The following is a 23,474-nucleotide window of genomic DNA, read 5'->3' as shown; positions in this document are numbered from 1 at the left end:
TATAATACTGCTCCTATGTACAAGAATATAACTACTATAATACTACCTCCTATGTATAGGAATATAACTACTATAATACTACTCCTATGTACAAGAATATAACTACTATAATACTACTCCTATGTACAAGAATATAACTACTATAATACTACTCCTATGTACAAGAATATAACTAATATAATACTACTCCTATGTACAAGAATATAACTACTATAATACTGCTCCTATGTACAAGAATATAACTACTATAATACTGCCCCTATGTACAAGAATATAACTACTATAATACTACTCCTATGTACAAGAATATAACTACTATAATACTACTCCTATGTACAAGAATATAACTACTATAATACTGCTCCAATGTACAAGAATATAACTACTATAATACTGCCCCTATGTACAAGAATATAACTACTATAATACTACTTCTATGTACAAGAATATAACTACTATAATACTACTCCTATGTACAAGAATATAACTACTATAATACTACTCCTATGTACAAGAATATAACTACTATAATACTACCTCCTATGTACAAGAATATAACTACTATAATACTGCTCCTATGTACAGGAATATAACTACTATAATACTACCTCCTATGTACAAGAATATAACTACTATAATACTGCTCCTATGTACAAGAATATAACTACTATAATACTGCTCCTATGTACAAGAATATAAATACTATAATACTACTCCTATGTACAAGAATATAACTACTATAATACTACTATTATGTACAAGAATATAACTACTATAATACTACTCCTATGTACAAGAATATAACTACTATAATACTGCTCCTATGTACAAGAATATAACTACTATAATAGTACTCCTATGTACAAGAATATAACTACTATAATACTGCTCCTATGTACAAGAATATAACTACTATAATACTGCTCCTATGTACAAGAATATAACTACTATAATACTGCTCCTATGTACAAGAATATAAATACTATAATACTACCTCCTATGTACAAGAATATAACTACTATAATACTACCTCCTATGTACAAGAATATAAATACTATAATACTACTCCTATGTACAAGAATATAACTACTATAATACTGCTCCTATGTACAAGAATATAACTACTATAATACTGCTCCTATGTACAAGAATATAACTACTATAATACTACCTCCTATGTACAAGAATATAACTACTATAATACTACTCCTATATACAAGAATATAACTACTATAATACTGCTCCTATGTACAAGAATATAACTACTATAATACTACTCCTATGTACAGGAATATAACTACTATAATACTACTCCTATATACAAGAATATAACTACTATAATACTGCTCCTATGTACAAGAATATAACTACTATAATACTACTCCTATGTACAGGAATATAACTACTATAATACTGCCCCTATGTACAAGAATATAACTACCATAATACTGCTCCTATGTACAAGAATATAACTACTATAATACTACTCCTATGTACAGGAATATAACTACTATAATACTACTCCTATGTACAAGAATATAACTACTATAATACTGCCCCTATGTACAAGAATATAACTACCATAATACTGCTCCTATGTACAAGAATATAACTACTATAATACTACTCCTATGTACAAGAATATAACTACTATAATACTACTCCTATATACAAGAATATAACTACTATAATACTACTCCTATGTACAAGAATATAACTACTATAATACTGCCCCTATGTACAAGAATATAACTACTATAATACTGCTCCTATGTACAAGGATATAACTACCATAATACTGCTCCTATGTACAAGAATATAACTACTATAATACTACTCCTATGTACAAGAATATAACTACTATAATACTACTCCTATATACAAGAATATAACTACTATACTACTTCTATGTACAAGAATATAACTACTATAATACTACTCCTATGTACAGGAATATAACTACTATAATACTACATTCTATGTACAAGAATATAACTACTATAATACTACTCCTATATACAAGAATATAACTACTATAATACTACTCCTATGTACAAGAATATAACTACTATAATACTACTCCTATGTACAAGAATATAACTACTATAATACTGCCCCTATGTACAAGAATATAACTACTATAATACTGCTCCTATGTACAAGAATATAACTACTATAATACTACCTCCTATGTATAGGAATATAACTACTATAATACTACTCCTATGTACAAGAATATAACTACTATAATACTACTCCTATGTACAAGAATATAACTACTATAATACTACTCCTATGTACAAGAATATAACTAATATAATACTACTCCTATGTACAAGAATATAACTACTATAATACTGCTCCTATGTACAAGAATATAACTACTATAATACTGCCCCTATGTACAAGAATATAACTACTATAATACTACTCCTATGTACAAGAATATAACTACTATAATACTACTCCTATGTACAAGAATATAACTACTATAATACTGCTCCAATGTACAAGAATATAACTACTATAATACTGCCCCTATGTACAAGAATATAACTACTATAATACTACTTCTATGTACAAGAATATAACTACTATAATACTACTCCTATGTACAAGAATATAACTACTATAATACTACTCCTATGTACAAGAATATAACTACTATAATACTACCTCCTATGTACAAGAATATAACTACTATAATACTGCTCCTATGTACAGGAATATAACTACTATAATACTACCTCCTATGTACAAGAATATAACTACTATAATACTGCTCCTATGTACAAGAATATAACTACTATAATACTGCTCCTATGTACAAGAATATAAATACTATAATACTACTCCTATGTACAAGAATATAACTACTATAATACTACTATTATGTACAAGAATATAACTACTATAATACTACTCCTATGTACAAGAATATAACTACTATAATACTGCTCCTATGTACAAGAATATAACTACTATAATAGTACTCCTATGTACAAGAATATAACTACTATAATACTGCTCCTATGTACAAGAATATAACTACTATAATACTGCTCCTATGTACAAGAATATAACTACTATAATACTGCTCCTATGTACAAGAATATAAATACTATAATACTACCTCCTATGTACAAGAATATAACTACTATAATACTACCTCCTATGTACAAGAATATAAATACTATAATACTACTCCTATGTACAAGAATATAACTACTATAATACTACTATTATGTACAAGAATATAACTACTATAATACTACCCCTGGGGTGGGGGTGGGGGTGGGTGGGGCGGGTGTTTTGGGATAAATATAACAGTCCATGGAGTCTCATCTTCCTCTTGTTTGGTGACAGCTGGACACGTATTGGGCAGCGATCTCCACAGTGGCCTCTTCTTCTCCCAGTAGGATGTAGAGTTTCCTCTTCTCGTCTGCAGATATGAAGTCTGGGATGTGGGCAGAGAGTCTTTGGTAGTAGACGGCCCTCACAGCTGAGTATTTGGTGCAGTGTAGCAGGAAGTGGGTCTCGTCTTCTAGGACCCCCTGGTCACAGTGCTGGCACAGTCTCTTCTCCCGTGGCTTGTACATCTGTCTGTATCGCCCCGTCTCTATCTCTAGGTTGTGGGCGCTCAGTCTGTATCGGCTCAGGGTCTGTCTGTGCTTGGGGTGGCGTATTCTCTCCAGGTAGGTGGCCATGGTGTAGTCCCTTTGTAGGGATTGGTACACGGTGAGTTTCTTGGAGTTATTTATTTCGTTTCTCCATTCTTCAATGTACCGCTCTCTGTTTGCCTCTGTGGTCGCCTTTATTTCGGCCTTGGTTATCATCTGTTGGAGTTTTTGGTTTGGTGGTTGGCTGCTGTTTGGTTGTTGAATGTCTGGTTTGCTCAGGTGGCTTAGCCATGCTTGGTGGTGGTAGGAGTCAGGCTTGCTCCCCTGGATGTGTGCCTGGAAAGCTAGCGCCCTCTTCTGTATGGTGAGCCATAGGGGGAGTCTGCCTAGCTCTGCCCTGCAGGCTATGTTGGTGGTGTTGCGATGGACATGTAGCAGGTATTTGCAGAACTCCAGGTGGAAGTTCTCTGTTGGGCTGGAATCCCACCTTGACTGGTCTGGGTAGGTGGCTGGGCCCCAAACCTCACTGCCATAGAGAAGGATCGGGGAGATGACTGCGTCAAATATCTTCAGCCAGACCCTCACCGGTGGTTTGAGGTGGTACAGTTGTCTTCTGATGGCGTAGAAGGTTCTGCAGGCTTTTGCTTTCAGGGTTTCTATTGCTGCTTTGAAGCTTCCTGATTGGCTGAGCTCCAGACCCAGGTAGGTGTAGCTGTTGGTTTTCTCCAGTGTGGAGCCATTCAGTGTGAATTGTGGGGTGGTGGAGGCTTTATTGTGGCCCTTCTTCTGGAATACCATGACTTTGGTCTTCTTCTGGTTGATGGGTAGGGCCCATGTGGTGCTGAATTTTTCCAGCACTGACAGGCTTTCTTGGAGGTCTTTCTCGGTGGGGGCCAGGAGTAGGAGGTCATCGGCGTATAGCAGGAACTTCACCTCTCGATTGTTCAGGGTGAGGCCTGGGGTTGGTGAGGCCTCCAGGGCTGTAGCCAGTTCATTGATGTAGATGTTGAAGAGCGTTGGGCTCAGGCTACAGCCTTGTCTGACCCCTCGGGCCTGTTGGAAGTATGCTGTCCTTTTCCCATTCACCTTCACACTGCACTGGTTTCCGGTGTAGGAGCTCTTGATGACGTCGTACGTTCTTCCTCCTATTCCACTCTCTAGGAGTTTTAGGAGTAAGCCTGGGTGCCATACTGAATCAAACGCCTTCTTAAAGTCCACGAAGCAGGCGAATATCTATACTGCCCCTATGTACAAGAATATAACTACTATAATACTACTCCTATGTACAAGAATATAACTACTATAATACTACTCCTATGTACAAGAATATAACTACTATAATACTACTCCTATGTACAAGAATATAACTACTATAATACTACTCCTATGTACAAGAATATAACTACTATAATACTACCTCCTATGTACAAGAATATAACTACTATAATACTGCTCCTATGTACAGGAATATAACTACTATAATACTGCTCCTATTTACAAGAATATAACTACTATAATACTGCTCCTATGTACAAGAATATAAATACTATAATACTACTCCTATGTAAAAGAATATAACTACTATAATACTACTCCAATGTACAAGAATATAACTACTATAATACTGCTCCTATGTACAAGAATATAACTACTATAATACTACTCCTATGTACAAGAATATAACTACTATAATACTGCTCCTATGTACAAGAATATAACTACTATAATACTGCTCTGATGTACAAGAATATAACTACTATAATACTACCTCCTATGTACAAGAATATAACTACTATAATACTACCCCTATGTACAAGAATATAACTACTATAATACTGCTCCTATGTACAAGAACATAACCACTATAATACTACTCCTATGTACAAGAATATAACTACTATAATACTACCTCCTATGTACAAGAATATAACTACTATAATACTACTCCTATGTACAAGAATATAACTACTATAATACTACTCCTATGTAAAAGAATATAACTACTATAATACTACTCCTATGTACAAGAATATAACTACTATAATACTGCTCCTATATACAAGAATATAACTACTATAATACTACTCCTATGTACAAGAATATAACTACTATAATACTGCTCCTATGTACAAGAATATAACTACTATAATACTACTCCTATGTACAAGAATATTACTACTATAATACTAAGTCCAATGTACAAGAATATAACTACTATAATACTGCTCCTATGTACAAGAATATAACTACTATAATACTACTCCTATGTAGAAGAATATAACTACTATAATACTACTCCTATGTACAAGAATATAACTACTATAATACTACCTCCTATGTACAAGAATATAACTACTATAATGCTGCTCCTATGTACAAGAATATAACTACTATAATACTACTCCTATATACAAGAATATAACTACTATAATACCACTCCTATGTACAAGAATATAACTACTATAATACTACTCCTATGTACAAGAATATAACTACTATAATACCGCTCCTATGTACAAGAACATAACTACTATAATACTGCTCCTATGTACAATATAACTACCATAATACTACTCCTATGTACAAGAATATTACTACTATAATACTACCTCCTATGTACAAGAATGTAACTACTATAATACTACTCCTATGTACAAGAATATAACTACTATAATACTACTCCTATGTACAAGAATATAACTACTATAATACTGCTCCTATGTACAAGAATATAACTACCATAATACTACTCCTATGTACAAGAATATAACTACCATAATACTACTCCTATGTACAAGAATATTACTACTATAATACTACCTCCTATGTACAAGAATATAACTACTATAATACTGCTCCTATGTACAAGAATATAACTACCATAATACTACTCCTATGTACAAGAATATAACTACCATAATACTACTCCTATGTACAAGAATATTACTACTATAATACTACCTCCTATGTACAAGAATATAACTACTATAATACTACTCCTATGTACAAGAACATAACTACTATAATACTGCTCCTATGTACAATATAACTACCATAATACTACTCCTATGTACAAGAATATAACTACTATAATACTACTCTTATGTACAAGAATATAACTACTATAATACTACTCCTATGTACAAGAATATAACTACTATAATACTACCTCCTATGTACAAGAATATAACTACTATAATGCTGCTCCTATGTACAAGAATATAACTACTATAATACTACTCCTATATACAAGAATATAACTACTATAATACCACTCCTATGTACAAGAATATAACTACTATAATACTACTCCTATGTACAAGAATATAACTACTATAATACTGCTCCTATGTACAAGAACATAACTACTATAATACTGCTCCTATGTACAATATAACTACCATAATACTACTCCTATGTACAAGAATATAACTACTATAATACTACTCCTATGTACAAGAATATAACTACTATAATACTACTCCTATGTACAAGAATATAACTACTATAATACTGCCCCTATGTACAAGAATATAACTACTATAATACTACCTCCTATGTACAAGAATATAACTACTATAATACTACTCCTATGTACAAGAATATTACTACTATAATACTACCTCCTATGTACAAGAATATAACTACTATAATACTACTCCTATGTACAAGAACATAACTACTATAATACTGCTCCTATGTACAATATAACTACCATAATACTACTCCTATGTACAAGAATATAACTACTATAATACTACTCCTATGTACAAGAATATAACTACTATAATACTACTCCTATGTACAAGAACATAACTACTATAATACTGCTCCTATGTACAATATAACTACCATAATACTACTCCTATGTACAAGAATATAACTACTATAATACTACTCCTATGTACAAGAATATAACTACTATAATACTGCTCCTATGTACAATATGGTAAAAATTGTAACTCCTTACCAGTGGCGTAACTAGGAATGGCGGGGCCCCGTGGTGAACTTTTGACATGGGGCCCCCCGACACCGAAGATCTCGACCGAGTCCCTCCTACGCATTCCTGCGCGCTCAATTTTGTTCCATAGTGGCCCCTGCACACAGTATTATACCCAATAGTGGCCCCTGCACACAGTATTATACCCAATAGTGGCCCCTACAGGACTAAATACTGTCACGTCACCCGCTGACCGCTATACCAGGACAAATTGTGGATAAAAAATCTGGTCATGTGCATTACAATTTAGTAACTCCATGTGCCTCATATTAATAGCAGTTAACCCCATCATCTCCCTCACATTAACCCCTGTGTGCCTCACCATTAGAGTTACTGATATATGAGAGACATGGAGGTAATAATAAAGTATCTTCATTATTATTACCCCCATATGTCTCACATATCAGTAACTCTTATGGTGAGGCACACAGGGGTTAATGTGAGGGAGATGATGGGGTTAACTGCTATTAATATGAGGCACATGGAGTTACTAAAACACAAGTAATCACCCCATATGCCTGACATTAATAAGTATAGTAACCCCTGTACGTACCTGTGTAGCTTTAGTTTCATTTTCCTTCTTCCTTTCTTCCTCCAGTGCAGACGGCAGGAGCTCGGCAGGGATAAGCCCCGCCTCCTCCTCTCATTGGTGGGCAGAGGACAGCAGAGAAAGGGAGGGGGAGAGAGGGGGAACGTCCTGAAGCGCTGACAGGAGCCAGAGCTGCAGCTCCTGTGTCTCAGCCATTGCTGCAGCTTCGGGGCCCCCTGTTGGTGGAAAGTATTCCACCAACAGGGGGCCCCGATCATTATACTCGGGGGTCCGAAAAGACCACCGAGAATAATGATAGCAGCGGTAGCAGCTGATGTCCCGGGCCCTGTGGCAGCTGCTACCGCTGCTATGGTGGTAGTTACGCCACTGCTCCTTACTAATCCATCTTTCGTACAATGGCCAGGCTCATCTATCAGGCTAGACGCTATAGCAATGCCTCTGTTCTGTGCCAGTCACCACATTGGCTGCCTATACAATACAGAATACAATATAACCTTCTCCCCCTCCTCCATAATGCTGCACCTCCCTACATTCCCTCCCTCATCTCTATCACACATCCTCTGCTCTCCGCTCACTCAATGACCTAACACTTACCTCCTCTATTATCAGAACCTCCCCCGCTCGTATACAAGACTTCTCCCGAGCTGCACCACTTCTCTGGAATGCTCTACCCCGGACAATCAGATTAACTCCCAATTTCTACAGCTTCAAGCTCAAACTAAAGACACATCAGACCAGCCGATCACATGTCCTAATGTAAACCCTTCTGTAGTTGGAATCGCTAAAACAAACCCTCCTCTGTCCCCGCTCCCCCATTACCCCCATGTTACATGAGGCTGTTTCAGGATAACTTTATATATCCAGGCACAGTCTGCACATACAGGACACGACTGTCTGTGTAATGACAGTCACCTCTATTACAAAATTGTCTGACCCCTGTATAAGCAATGCCGCCCCTGCTACCTAATGTGTCACCCCCTCTACCTCATAGATTGTAAGCTCTTGTGAGCAGGGCCCTCAGTCCCATTGTATGAAGTGACTATTTCTTTGTAATGAATCTTTTTGTCTGTATTTGAGCCCTACACATTGTACAGCGCTGCGGAATATGTTGGTGCTATAGAAATAAAATGTATTGTTGTTATTATTAATAATGTTATTGTGCCGCAGATGATGGAGCTGCAATACCAGACACAACCTGTAGACAGATGTGGCGCTACTTCCTATCAGCCACGCTCTTCTTCCTCTCCAGCCCGTTTCTTTCATTAGTGTCTTCTTCGCCGCTTTGATTCTCGATGAATAATTGATAGTCGGGGCTCGTCCATTAATGATGAGTCTTCCTAATATTGGAGCTGCTGATAGTAAATGCTCTTTGATAGAAGGATCAATGGCAAAAAAATGAGTAAACTTCAAGGTGAATCTAAAAGAGCAGAGTCAGGTAAAAAATACCTGCAGATCTGTGCTGGAATATTCTACGTGGCGGAAACTTAGAGGACAACACGGCCTCATGACACAAAACTTAGAGGAAAGTTTATCCATCGCTCTGCAATAAGATAAAAGGAGAAGATCAAGTTACCGAAGACTAAAGCTCAGCTGTAACCGCAGACGTGAGGAGAGACAGCGACCGCCAAGAACCCGAGCTGTGCATAAAGGGGTCCTATAGTGAATGAAAACCTCATAAGCACCCCGTATTAAAGGAGAATAGTGAGCGCAGCTCTGGAGTATAATCCAGGATAAGTAATGTAATGTATGTACACAGTGACTGCACCAGCAGAATAGTGAGCGCAGCTCTGGAGTATAATACAGGATAAGTAATGTAATGTATGTACACAGTGACTGCACCAGCAGTATAGTGAGCGCAGCTCTGGAGTATAATACAGGATAAGTAATGTAATGTATGTACACAGTGACTGCACCAGCAGAATAGTGAGCGCAGCTCTGGAGTATAATACAGGATAAGTAATGTAATGTATGTACAGTGACTGCACCAGCAGTATAGTGAGCGCAGCTCTGGAGTATAATACAGGATAAGTAATGTAATGTATGTACACAGTGACTGCACCAGCAGAATAGTGAGCGCAGCTCTGGAGTATAATACAGTATAAGTAATGTAATGTATGTACACAGTGACTGCACCAGCAGAATAGTGAGCGCAGCTCTGGAGTATAATACAGGATAAGTAATGTAATGTATGTACACAGTGACTGCACCAGCAGAATAGTGAGTGCAGCTCTGGAGTATAATACAGGATAAGTAATGTAATGTATGTACACAGTGACTGCACCAGCAGAATAGTGAGCGCAGCTCTGGAGTATAATACAGGATAAGTAATGTAATGTATGCACACAGTGACTGCACCAGCAGAATAGTGAACGCAGCTCTGGAGTATAATACAGGATAAGTAATGTAATGTATGTACACAGTGACTGTACCAGCAGAATAGTGAACGCAGCTCTGGAGTATAATACAGGATAAGTAATGTAATGTATGTACACAGTGACTGTACCAGCAGAATAGTGAGCGCAGCTCTGGAGTATAATACAGGATAAGTAATGTAATGTATGTACACAGTGACTGCACCAGCAGTATAGTGAGCGCAGCTCTGGAGTATAATACAGGAGAAGTAATGTAATGTATGTACACAGTGACTGTACCAGCAGAATAGTGAGCGCAGCTCTGGAGTATAATACAGGATAAGTAATGTAATGTATGTACATAGTGACTGTACCAGCAGAATAGTGAGCGCAGTTCTGGAGTATAATACAGGATAAGTAATGTAATGTATGTACACAGTGACTGCACCAGCAGAATAGTGAGCGCAGCTCTGGAGTATAATACAGGATAAGTAATGTATGTACTCAGTGACTGCACCAGCAGAATAGTGAGCGCAGCTCTGGAGTATAATACAGGATAGGTAATGTATGTACACAGTGACTGCACCAGCAGAATAGTGAGCGCAGCTCTGGAGTATAATACAGGATAAGTAATGTAATGTATGTACACAGTGACTGTATCAGCAGAATAGTGAGCGCAGCTCTGGAGTATAATAGAGGATAAGTTATGTAATGTATGTACACAGTGACTGCACCAGCAGAATAGTGAGCGCAGCTCTGGAGTATAATACAGGATAAGTAATGTAATGTATGTACACAGTGACTGCACCAGCAGAATAGTGAGCACAGCTCTGGAGTATAATACAGGATAAGTAATGTAATGTATGTACACAGTGACTGTACCAGCAGAATAGTGAGCGCAGTTCTGGAGTATAATACAGGATAAGTAATGTAATGTATGTACACAGTGACTGTACCAGCAGAATAGTGAGCGCAGCTCTGGAGTATAATAGAGGATAAGTTATGTAATGTATGTACACAGTGACTGCACCAGCAGAATAGTGAGCGCAGCTCTGGAGTATAATACAGGATAAGTAATGTAATGTATGTACACAGTGACTGTACCAGCAGAATAGTGAGTGCAGCTCTGGAGTATAATACAGGATAAGTAATGTAATGTATGTACACAGTGACTGCACCAGCAGTATAGTGAGCGCAGCTCTGGAGTATAATACAGGATAAGTAATGTAATGTATCCTTCTGTCACCCACCACCTGTACTGGGTCCAGGGGGCTCCCCAGGACAGAGCTGGCCCTCCTGATCAGACTGTCAAGTCTATTTCTGTCCCTGGTTGATATACTGCTCCCATAGCAGGCCCCACCGAAAAAGATGGCTGAAGCAACCACAGAGTTGAAGAAGGCCCTAAGAAGTGGCCCCTGGACCTCCTGAGCAGGTAGAGCCTGCTGTGGCCCTTTCTGTGCAGCGCCCCCAGGTGGTCAGCCCAGTCTAGTTTATTACTGAGGAGCACGCCTAGATACTTATAGGTGCTGACTATCTCAATACATGTCCCTTGGACCTCCACTAGGGTCGGAGCACCTCTCCGTTTACTAAAGTCCACCACCATCTCCTTGGTCTTCCCAGCATTAATCCTGAGCTGGTTCTGCTGGCACCATTCCACAAAATCCCGGTTTAAGTCTCTGTATTCCCTATCATCACCATCAGTGATAAGGCCGACTATAGCAGAGACATCGGAGGACTTCTGTAAGTAACAGCTGGAGGAGTTGTGTCTAAAGTCACCAGTGTACAGTGTGAAAAGAAATGGGGCAAGAACTGGACCTTGTGGTGCCCCCGTACTACAGATCACAGTGTCAGACACACAGTCCTGGGCTCTCACATACTGAGGGCGGGGTGTCAGGTAGTCTAGGATCCAGTTGGACAGGTGATGGTCCCTCCACCAAGGTTCAGCTTCTCCCTCAGTAGCCCTGGCTGATGGTGGAGAAGTCACAGGACATTATTCTCACAGTGTTCCCGGGTTTCTCCAGGTGAGAGAGAGCTCTATGAAGAAGGTGGATGATGGCGTCATCCACCCCAATGCCCGGCCGATAGGCAAACTGGAGGGGGGCCAGAGCGGAGCTCACTAGGGGGCGTAGGTGTGTCAGGACCAGTCTCTCTAGGACCTTCATCAGGTGGGATGTCAGTGCTACTGGTCGGTAGTCATTGTAGCCCATCGGGTTGGGTTTCTTGGGGACTGGTACCACACAAGATGTTCTCCACAGTTGGGGTACCACTCCCAGCTTTAGACTCATATTGTACATGTGCGTAATAATGCCACACAGCTGGTCACTGCACATTTTAAGAACTCTTGCGCTTATACCATCAGGTCCTCCGGCCTTGTCTGCTTTAATCCTCTTCCCTACACACCTATACACAAATATGGGGGCGGCCATCTTGTCTGAGCTTGACCTCCACTCTGTTAACAGCATTTAGTGATCTGCTTTTCTGCATAGTGATGGTCATAGGCAGCAAGAGTCTGCGTGTATTGTATGGAATCATTTTCCAGACATGCTCAGTGCAGATTGCGGGAGGCTGTGACATCATCTATCATCAGAAGAGATGTAAAGATGTTTCAGCGGTGTTATCTGTAGAGGTGTTAACTTCTATTGTAATATAATCTGTGGTATAAACGAGGTGACCGATGCAAAAAAAAAACTCCCAGAGAATTGAATGTATTGGCTTATGATTAGGCTTAGTAGCCAGAGTGAAAATCCAGGACATTGTACCTTTTTTAACCTATAGATCTGACCTATAGATCCCATTCCCTTTATGTAGGCAGTCAGGGTTGTTCTGCACCCCCAGCAGTATACAATGCCGGGCTGAGCTCTTATATAACACCTCTCCCTTATCTGTCACACTCCGCCAACCTGTAATACACTTCATGCAGCTTTAATGAGGGGGGGACAGAGAAGGGTCCCATTAGACTAATACCAGGGGGATTAACCTGCCTCCCTCCACTGCATTTTTCATGATCAGGCAATTTAATTTTACCGTTGGCCATAAACGTCCCGTCCTCCTGGCGGTATAAAGTGTATTTATTTCTCCGTACATTGCGTCCTATTTAGTGCATTATTTATACCGTAACACTCCTTTATATTCACTTAAAGAACAGACGTGTATTAAATCACTTAATCCTGCCGCACTCTCCGAGGAAAAGTGCCGCCTGATAAATGAAAGCGAACAGCTTCAGGCTGGGTGAGCGGCCGTCCCTTTAAGCTCCCACTAGAACCTATTAAATTGCTTTACTAAAAACACTGGACGTTTATGCTGCGGACTGTGAAATTGGAAACTTACGTGACAGATTCTGCTAAAAACCCCAGATGGCTCTATGGTAACCAACATTACTGCTGCGTCCTGATGGCGGAGGAGTCAGAACGTCAACGCTGCTAACTTTATATAACATACAGGATGATGGGAGAGCGGAATATCACTACAGGCGGTATACAGGGAAGAGAGCAGGCCTGAGTATATCAATATATATATATATACAAGAAGTATTATAGTACTTATATTCTTGTACATAGGAGTAGTATTATAGTAGTTATATTCTTGTACATAGGAGTAGTATTATAGTAGTTATATTCTTGTACATAGGAGCAGTATTATAGTAGTTATATTCTTGTATATAGGAGTAGTATTATAGTAGTTATATTCTTGTACATAGGAGTAGTATTATAGTAGTTATATTCTTGTACATAGGAGCAGTATTATAGTAGTTATATTCTTGTATATAGGAGCAGTATTATAGTAGTTATATTCTTGTACATAGGAGTAGTATTATAGTAGTTATATTCTTGTACATAGGAGTAGTATTATAGTAGTTATATTCTTGTATATAGGAGTAGTATTATAGTAGTTATATTCTTGTACATAGGAGGTAGTATTATAGTAGTTATATTCTTGTACATAGGAGTAGTATTATAGTAGTTATATTCTTGTATATAGGAGTAGTATTATAGTAGTTATATTCTTGTACATAGGAGTAGTATTATAGTAGTTATATTCTTGTACATAGGAGTAGTATTATAGTAGTTATATTCTTGTACATAGGAGTAGTATTATAGTAGTTATATTCTTGTACATAGGAGTAGTATTATAGTAGTTATATTCTTGTACATAGACGGTAGTATTATAGTAGTTATATCCTTGTACATAGGAGTAGTATTATAGTAGTTATATCCTTGTACATAGGAGTAGTATTATAGTAGTTATATTCTTGTACATAGGAGCAGTATTATAGTAGTTATATTCTTGTACATAGGAGTAGTATTATAGTAGTTATATTCTTGTACATAGGAGGTAGTATTATAGTAGTTATATTCTTGTACATAGGAGGTAGTATTATAGTAGTCATATTCTTGTACATAGGAGTAGTATTATAGTAGTTATATTCTTGTACATAGGAGTAGTATTATAGTAGTTATATTCTTGTACATAGGAGGTAGTATTATAGTAGTTATATCCTTGTACATAGGAGGTAGTATTATAGTAGTTATATTCTTGTACATAGGAGTAGTATTATAGTAGTTATATTCTTGTACATAGGAGCAGTATTATAGTAGTTATATTCTTGTACATAGGAGAAGTATTATAATAGTTATATTCTTGTACATAGGAGCAGTATTATAGTAGTTATATTCTTGTACATAGGAGTAGTATTATAGTAGTTATATTCTTGTACATAGGAGCAGTATTATAGTAGTTATATTCTTGTACATAGGAGTAGTATTATAGTAGTTATATTCTTGTACATAGGAGGTAGTATTATAGTAGTTATATTCTTGTACATAGGAGGTAGTATTATAGTAGTTATATTCTTGTACATAGGAGTAGTATTATAGTAGTTATATTCTTGTATATAGGAGCAGTATTATAGTAGTTATATTCTTGTACATATGAGCAGTACTAGCTGGTACCCGCGACTTCGTCTGCGGTGATTGTAGAAGTGGGTATATATAGGCGCGGGTAAGGTTTTCGTACTGTGTATAAGGGATGGGATATGAAATGTAACTTTGTATCTTGTTTTTGCTGTAATTCAGAGAATCCGTGAGACTTTTGTGTTGCAGTTACTTTGTATTTGAGCTGCTATATATACGGTGTTCTGAGAAACTTTACATAGTGACTTTGGGACAGAAGTATTTGAAGTTAACCCTTTCCCGCCGATGGCATTTTTTGATTTTCGTTTTTGACTCCCCTCCTTCTAAACCCCATAACTTTTTTATTTCTCCGCTCCCAGAGCCAAATAAGGTCTTAATTTTTGCGGGACAAATTTTTCTTCATGATGCCGCCATTAATTATTCTATATAATGTACTGGGAAGCAGGGAAAAAATTCAAAATGGGGTGGATTTCAAGAAAAAAATGCATTTCTGCGACTTTCTTACGGGCTTTGGTTTTACGGCGTTCACTGTGCAACCAAAATGACATGTCCCCTGTATTCTGTGTTTCGGTACGATTCCGGGGATACCAAATTTATATGGTTTTAGTTACATTTTGACCCCTTAAAAACAAATTCAAAACTGTTAAAAAATTATTTTTGAAAAGTCGCCATATTCCGACAGCCATAACTTTTTTATACGTGCATGTATATGGCGTCTTTTTTTGCGGGACCGGGTGTACTTTGTAGTTCTACCATTTTCAGGAAATGTTATTGCTTTGATCACTTTTTATTCAAATTTTTATCAGAATCAAAACAGTGAAAAAACGGCGGTTTGGCACTTTTGACCATTTTTCCCGCTACGGCATTTACCGAACAGGAAAAATATTTGTATAGCTTTGTAGAGCGGGCGATTTCGGACGCGAGGATACCTAACATGTATGTGTTTCACAGTTTTTAACTACTTTTATATGTGTTCTAGGGAAAGGGGGGTGATTTGAATTTTTAATCCTTTTTTTTTTGTTTTTAATATTTTTTTTACTTTTTTTTTAAACTTTTTTTTTTTTTGCATTTATTAGACGTCCTAGGGGTATTGACATGGGTGGGCGGTGTCGCGGATTGTCAGAGCGGTGGGGGTCGGCAAACATGGCTGCTCTGGAGCGTTATAGAGCACCTCCTGGAGTATCGTTAAGGTGAGGGGCGAAGTGGTAAAGTATATGTATATGTGATTGTGTGGGGTTAGGGGCAAGGCTGCAGAGGGCAATATGAATTTTGTGGCTTGCTATGGTCCAAAGTGTGTGAGATTGCAGAGATGGTGGTGTGAGTTTGGGTTTGTGGGGGTCCTGGGAAAAACGTATGTGCACTATTGTGACGAAAAGTAGCCTATTGCGCAATCGGGTGTATTAACTATGTTTGTGGAAAATTTCAGCCAAATCGGTCGAGCGGGTTTTGCGTGATTGACTAACAAACATCCGAACACACAAACTTTCACATTTATAATATTAATAGGATTATAGTAGTTATATTCTTGTACATAGGAGTAGTATTATAGTAGTTATATTCTTGTACATAGGAGCAGTATTATAGTAGTTATATTCTTGTACATAGGAGCAGTATTATAGTAGTTATATTCTTGTACATAGGAGCAGTATTATAGTAGTTATATTCTTGTACATAGGAGTAGTATTATAGTAGTTATATTCTTGTACATAGGAGGTAGTATTATAGTAGTTATATTCCTGTACATAGGAGTAGTATTATAGTAGTTATATTCTTGTACATAGGAGGTAGTATTATAGTAGTTATATTCTTGTATATAGGAGTAGTATTATAGTAGTTATATTCTTGTACATAGGAGTAGTATTATAGTAGTTATATTCTTGTATATAGGAGGTGGTATTATAGTAGTTATATTCTTGTACATAGGAGTAGTATTATAGTAGTTATATTCTTGTACATAGGAGGTAGTATTATAGTAGTTATATTCTTGTACATAGGAGTAGTATTATAGTAGTTATATTCTTGTACATAGGAGTAGTATTATAGTAGTTATATTCTTGTCCATAGGAGCAGTATTATGGTAGTTATATTCTTGTACATAGGGGTAGTATTATAGTAGTTATATTCTTGTACATAGGAGCAGTATTATAGTAGTTATATTCTTGTATATAGGAGTAGTATTATAGTAGTTATATTCTTGTATATAGGAGTAGTATTATAGTAGTTATATTCTTATATATAGGGGGCAGTATTATAGTAGTTATATTCTTGTACATAGGCGTAGTATTATAGTAGTTATATTCTTGTACATAGGAGCAGTATTATAGTAGTTATATTCTTGTACATAGGAGGTAGTATTATAGTAGTTATATTCTTGTACATAGGAGGTAGTATTATAGTAGTTATATTCTTGTACATAGGAGTAGTATTATAGTAGTTATATTCTTGTACATAGGAGGTAGTATTATAGTAGTTATATTCTTGTACATAGGAGGTAGTATTATAGTAGTTATATCCTATTAATATTATAAATGTGAAAGTTTGTGAGTTTGGATGTTTGTGGGTTTGTGTGTTCGGATGTTTGTTAGTCAATCACGCAAAACCCGCTCGACCGATTTGGCTGAAATTTTCCAGAAACATAGTCACTACACTGGATTGCGCAATAGGCTACTTTTCCTCACAATAGCGCACATACGTTTGTGCCAGGACCCCCACAAAACCCAAACTCACATCACTATTTCTGCAATCTCACACACTTTGGACCATAGCAAGCCACAAAATTCCTATTACCCTCTACAGCCTCGCCCCTAACCCCACACAATCTCATATACATAGACTTTACCACTTTGCCCCTCACCTTAACGATACTCCAGGAGGCTCTTTAACGCTCCGGAGCAGCCATGTTTGCCGACCCCTTCCGCTCTGACAATCCGCGACACCGCCTACCCATGTCACTACCCCTAGGAGGTCTAATACATGCAAAAAAAAAGTTTAAAAAAAAGTAAAAATAATATAAAAACAAATAAAAAGGATTAAAAATTCAAATCACCCCCTTTCCCTAGAACACATATAAAAGTAGTTAAAAACTGTGAAACACATACATGTTAGGTATCCCCACGTCCGAAATCGCCCGCTCTACAAAGCTATACAAATATTTTTCCTGTTCGGTAAACGCCGTAGCGGGAAATAGGGTCAAAAGTGCCAAACCGCCGTTTTTTCACTCTTTTGATTCTGATAAAAATTTGAATAAAAAGTGATCAAAGTAATAACATTTCCCGAAAATGGTAGAACTAAAGAGTACACCCGGCCCCGCAAAAAAAGACGCCCTATGCATCCCCCTACACTTACGTATAAAAAAGTTACGGCCGTCGGAATATGGCGACTTTTAGAAAAAAAATTTTTTAACACAGTTTTGGAATTTTTTTTAGGAGTCAAAATGTAAATAAAACCATATAAATTTGGTATCCCTGGAACCGTACCGAAACACAGAATACAGGGGACATGTCATTTTGGCTGCACAGTGAACGCCGTAAAACCAAAGCCCGTAAGAAAGTCGCAGAAATGCATTTTTTCTTCAAATCCACCCCATTCTGAATTTTTTTCCTGCTTCCCAGTACATTATATAGAATAATTAATAGTGGCATCATGAAGAAAAATTTGTCCCGCAAAAATTAAGACTTCATATGGCTCTGGGAGCGGAGAAATAAAAAAGTTATGGGGTTTAGAAGGAGGGGAGTCAAAAACGAAAAACGAAAATCAAAAAATGCCATCGGCAGGAAGGGGTTAAAAACCGCTATCCATCTCACTCGTTTCGGGACTCACACAACATCCCTTATTCATAGCGAATACAGCCTACAAAAAGCTAGCAGTGTTGTTCTTTTAAAGATCACATAAGTAATGAGTTGGGTGGTTCTTAATTACGGCATAAACCTCACCTGAATATCAACCACCTTTCCTCCTAAGGTTAGATATCTTGCCTGATAAAACTTAGTTTATTCATAGTAAAGAGAGGTCCCTTCCTTCAAATAATTCATGTATATCATACAAAATTATCATAATAGACAATCATTTGTACATCCCCTGTAGGACTAATAAGAACATTTCCAAGAAACAGAGATCTCTACACCGTACTTCTCAACAATAAATAACAAGAAACCTTTCCTATACCTAAGTAACCCCAAGGTAATTAACTTGCAGGTCCTCGGTATAAGTATTACTTTCCTTACTGGGTTGAGTAATGTCACAAAGTAAATTCTATGCAAAGACCTGCGCACACAATTCCATCTTATCAAAAGTATCACAAACTACCCTTTAGGTGCTGTAAAAAGTGCCTATTATCTCTAGAAAAGATGAAATGCACAAATAAATTGCAAAGAAATTCTTTCTTTGTCCCGAGAAGTGCTTAACCTTCATGTCATCTAGAATACGCAATGTATGAACTACGTTAGACCATTGTAGGTTAGGATTAGATTACACTTCCACATAGATGAAAAACCCCATTAACTAACTTTCTTAAATTTTGATATTAACCACTTCAGTACCGGCCAATTTGTGGTCCAGGACCAGACACATTTTAGGTTTATTATGTATGTGCGGTTTTGAGGTCTGTAAAATTTTTCTCGTATGTCTTAGTCAACTAATTTTTGCGTCTTTTTTTCGGGGACACATAGGGCTTTATTTTTATATTATTTTTATTTTCAAATGTGTTTTAATTTTTTTTATATCCAGGAAAATATAAACAAAATAGGAGGGAAATTGTGTCTGGTTTTCAATTTATATATTTTTTTAAATTTAATAACACAAAGTGTCACTGAAAAACTTTTTCCTCTCCGTTACGGTAATTTTTATTTTGTATGGTGTTGTCGGGGGCGGGGCTATAACCTTTAATAACGGCGTTTTATTAGCGTATTATTTATTTATTTTTTATTATTATTTTATTTACATTTTTTTTAAAACTTTTTTATTATATTTTTATTTTATATTTTTTCCAGATTGTGTCCCCATAAGGTGATAAGAGACCTTTGGGGACATCTGATCACTTATTTTTTTGTACTGGAGGCTGATTTCTCCTATAACTGGGGTTGGTACATTTAACCCCAGATACAGGAGGAATCCAGCATCCTGCACGCTGTATATACAGCTTACTGAGCTGATCTGAGTCCTGTAGGACCCAGCAGCTCTGGCAGGACACTGCTCCCGGTGGATCACGTGTCCGCCGGGTCAGAGGGCAGCTGATTTATGGCTGCGTCCATAGCCGTGTATACAGCGCTCATTGAGTGCTGTATACACAGCGATCGAGAAGGCAGGGGAGGTAATAAATCTGCCCTGTCTTCTCTCTAGGAGCTCTGGCTGAAGTTACAGCCAGCTCCTAGTGAAAGCAGCTGCACGATCTCCGTGCAGCTGCTGTGTTCTGGTGGACGTACAGGTACGTCCTGGCAGAACTAGACAACCACTTCCCGGACGTATATAGTCTATGGGCGGTCCGGAAGTGGTTAAATAAAAAAATAAACGCTAAGTCCGATTTGGCATTCATTCCGTGCGGTTGACGGCAGCCAAATCGAAGAATCCAAAGCGCCTCCTTTTTTAAAAGGATTTTTTTCTTATTTCCTCCTCGGATGTTATTTTTAACTGTTTCAATCCCCGAAAAGGAGAAACTATCAACTGAACCATTATGTATGCTAGAAAAATGCTTTGAAGCTCCAGAAATACCATCAGATTCTAATTTTTTGCTATCCCTAATATGCTCCGCTATTCTCACCTTAAGGGGGCGAGTAGTGCTTCCTACATAATCTATTTCACAAATGGAACATTTAATGCAATATACTATGAATTTCGTATTACAATTCATGCTTGAATTAAATTTAACCCTAAAGTCAGTTTTAAAACTGCTGAGTTCATTTGTATTAGATGTAAATGGACAGCTTTTACATTTAGGTTTTGCGCATTTATATGTTCCATTTTTCTCTGGTGTTGACTGACAAATACTAGGATGTAAAAAACTTGGATATAGATCATTTCCAAGGGAAACTCCACAGCGCACTCTGCCATCCTCTAGATCTTATCTGAGGAAGGTCTGTAATGACCGAAATGTTATATGTTTACCACAATGATCTAGTGCTTACTATATGCTTTACAAGCTTATTCATGGTGTATATGTGTCAATAAATTTTTTACTCTTTCACGTTAAACGGTGTGCAGCAGCATTTATCTATAGTGTACCTGAGTCGCAGGACTCTCTGTCTGCTAGCACCCAGACTCCTTGTTTATAAGTGTGCGGTTCCATTGTTTTCTATATACAGGTTATACACAGGGAAAGTAGAATATCCAGTTCCATAACCGGTTATTATTATTTGAATGTCATAATAAAAGTGATCTGGCATAAATGAAGTGATTGTAATTAGAGATTTCCTTTGACCTCACTTGATATCACTTGATCAAGCAGCTAATGATATTCTTATTAATGAACGAGGGAACCAAACCCTGAAAGTCCTAATTGAAGGGGATGTCCACCGTCCTGCTAGTAGCAAATAAGAAGAGATTTCTTCATACGTGACAAACACAAGACCTTTTCTTACAAGGTTGGTGTATCAGAGAAATCGATGATGTCTATTAGGCCCAGCCCTATCATGTATAATGCCCTGAGAGCAAGTGGTCATTGGTTCAAGTTGGTATCACCGTGTCCGAAACAACCGGCACTAAAAAACAAACATGTGATTTCATCCGCAGACTGAACATTAGAAAAATACACAAAAAACAACACAAATATTCATATTTTTGATAATTTCATCTCTCAAATAATGGAATAAAAAGGAATCAAAAAGTTATATGTAGCCCAAAAGAGTACAGAAGAAAACAGCCGCTCGTCCTGCAAAAAACAAGCCCCCCCCCCCAGCTGAAGAATTACTAAGTTATGGCTCTTAGAATACAAAAACAATATTTATATTTTATAAAAATAGGTTTTTTTGTGCAAAACTGGTAAAATGTAAAAAAAAAAAAAAGTATTTTTACTGCATTATTAATGGTTCCATTTAAAAATACGACTGATCTCAGCAAAATCAAGACATCACTCGGGTACATCAATGGAGAAACAAAAAATGTACGGCTCTCAGAAGACGTGTGTGATGAAAAATAGCAGGAGGGCAAACCAATTCCTCACAAGACAGATTTGACTCCAATATTCTAAAAAGTTCAATTTTTAACTAAACCGAAAAAACTGCGTTTTGTCTCAGATGCAGTAAAATGGCCACTACCACATCAATGTTATGTTTTCTAGATAAAGTCCTAGGAGCCCTGACAAAAGTGTCTCCGTTATTGAGTCCGGGGATGGGGGGTGTTGTTGATCTTTTGATCGTCCGCCTTAGGGTTAGTTCACACGTTGCCCATACGCATGGGTTTTGACACAGAGAGAGACGCGGCAAGCCGCGTCTCTCTCTGGTCAAAACCCGCTTGCCGCGAATATCGAGGTCGCGGCTTTCCCTTCCTATGTCGGCTCAAATGAATGAGCCGAAATAGGAGGGTGCTGCCACTAGGCGGAAGCCGCGGTCCAGCGCGCCGCAACTTCCGCCTGAAGATAGGACATGTCGCTTCTTTTCTCCACTAGCAGCAGCCTGCCGCTATCGGAAATAAGAAGCCCGGCGGTCTGCAGAGATCACCATTGTACAGGGGCGGATTTTGAAGCGAAATCTGCTGTCAAAATCCGCCCCTTTGCCCACGTGTGAATGAGCCCTTAGACAGTAGTGGGGTTGGGGATGCCAGCGGTAACATTACATCCCTGCGTTACTATAGAGAAAAAAAAGGTTAAAAACGAAAAAAAAAATCGCCCGTGCTGCCGCCCCCCCTCCACAATGCCGCCCGAGGTGGTTGCCTCACCTCATTAGAGAGTCCGGGTTGGGGGGTGATGTTCATCTTTTGATCGTCCGCCTCAGACAGCAGGGGGGTTGGGGATGCCAGCGGTAACATTACATCCCTGCGTTAGTATAGAGAAAAAAAGAGTAAAAAAAATAAAAAAAAATTGCCCGTGCTGCCGCCCCTTCCTCATCGCCACCC

Source organism: Leptodactylus fuscus, chromosome 2, assembly GCF_031893055.1.
Source record: "Leptodactylus fuscus isolate aLepFus1 chromosome 2, aLepFus1.hap2, whole genome shotgun sequence".
Lineage (NCBI taxonomy): Eukaryota > Metazoa > Chordata > Amphibia > Anura > Leptodactylidae > Leptodactylus > Leptodactylus fuscus.
The sequence above is the reverse complement of the archived record's forward strand: the minus strand, read 5'-3'. Positions refer to the sequence as shown.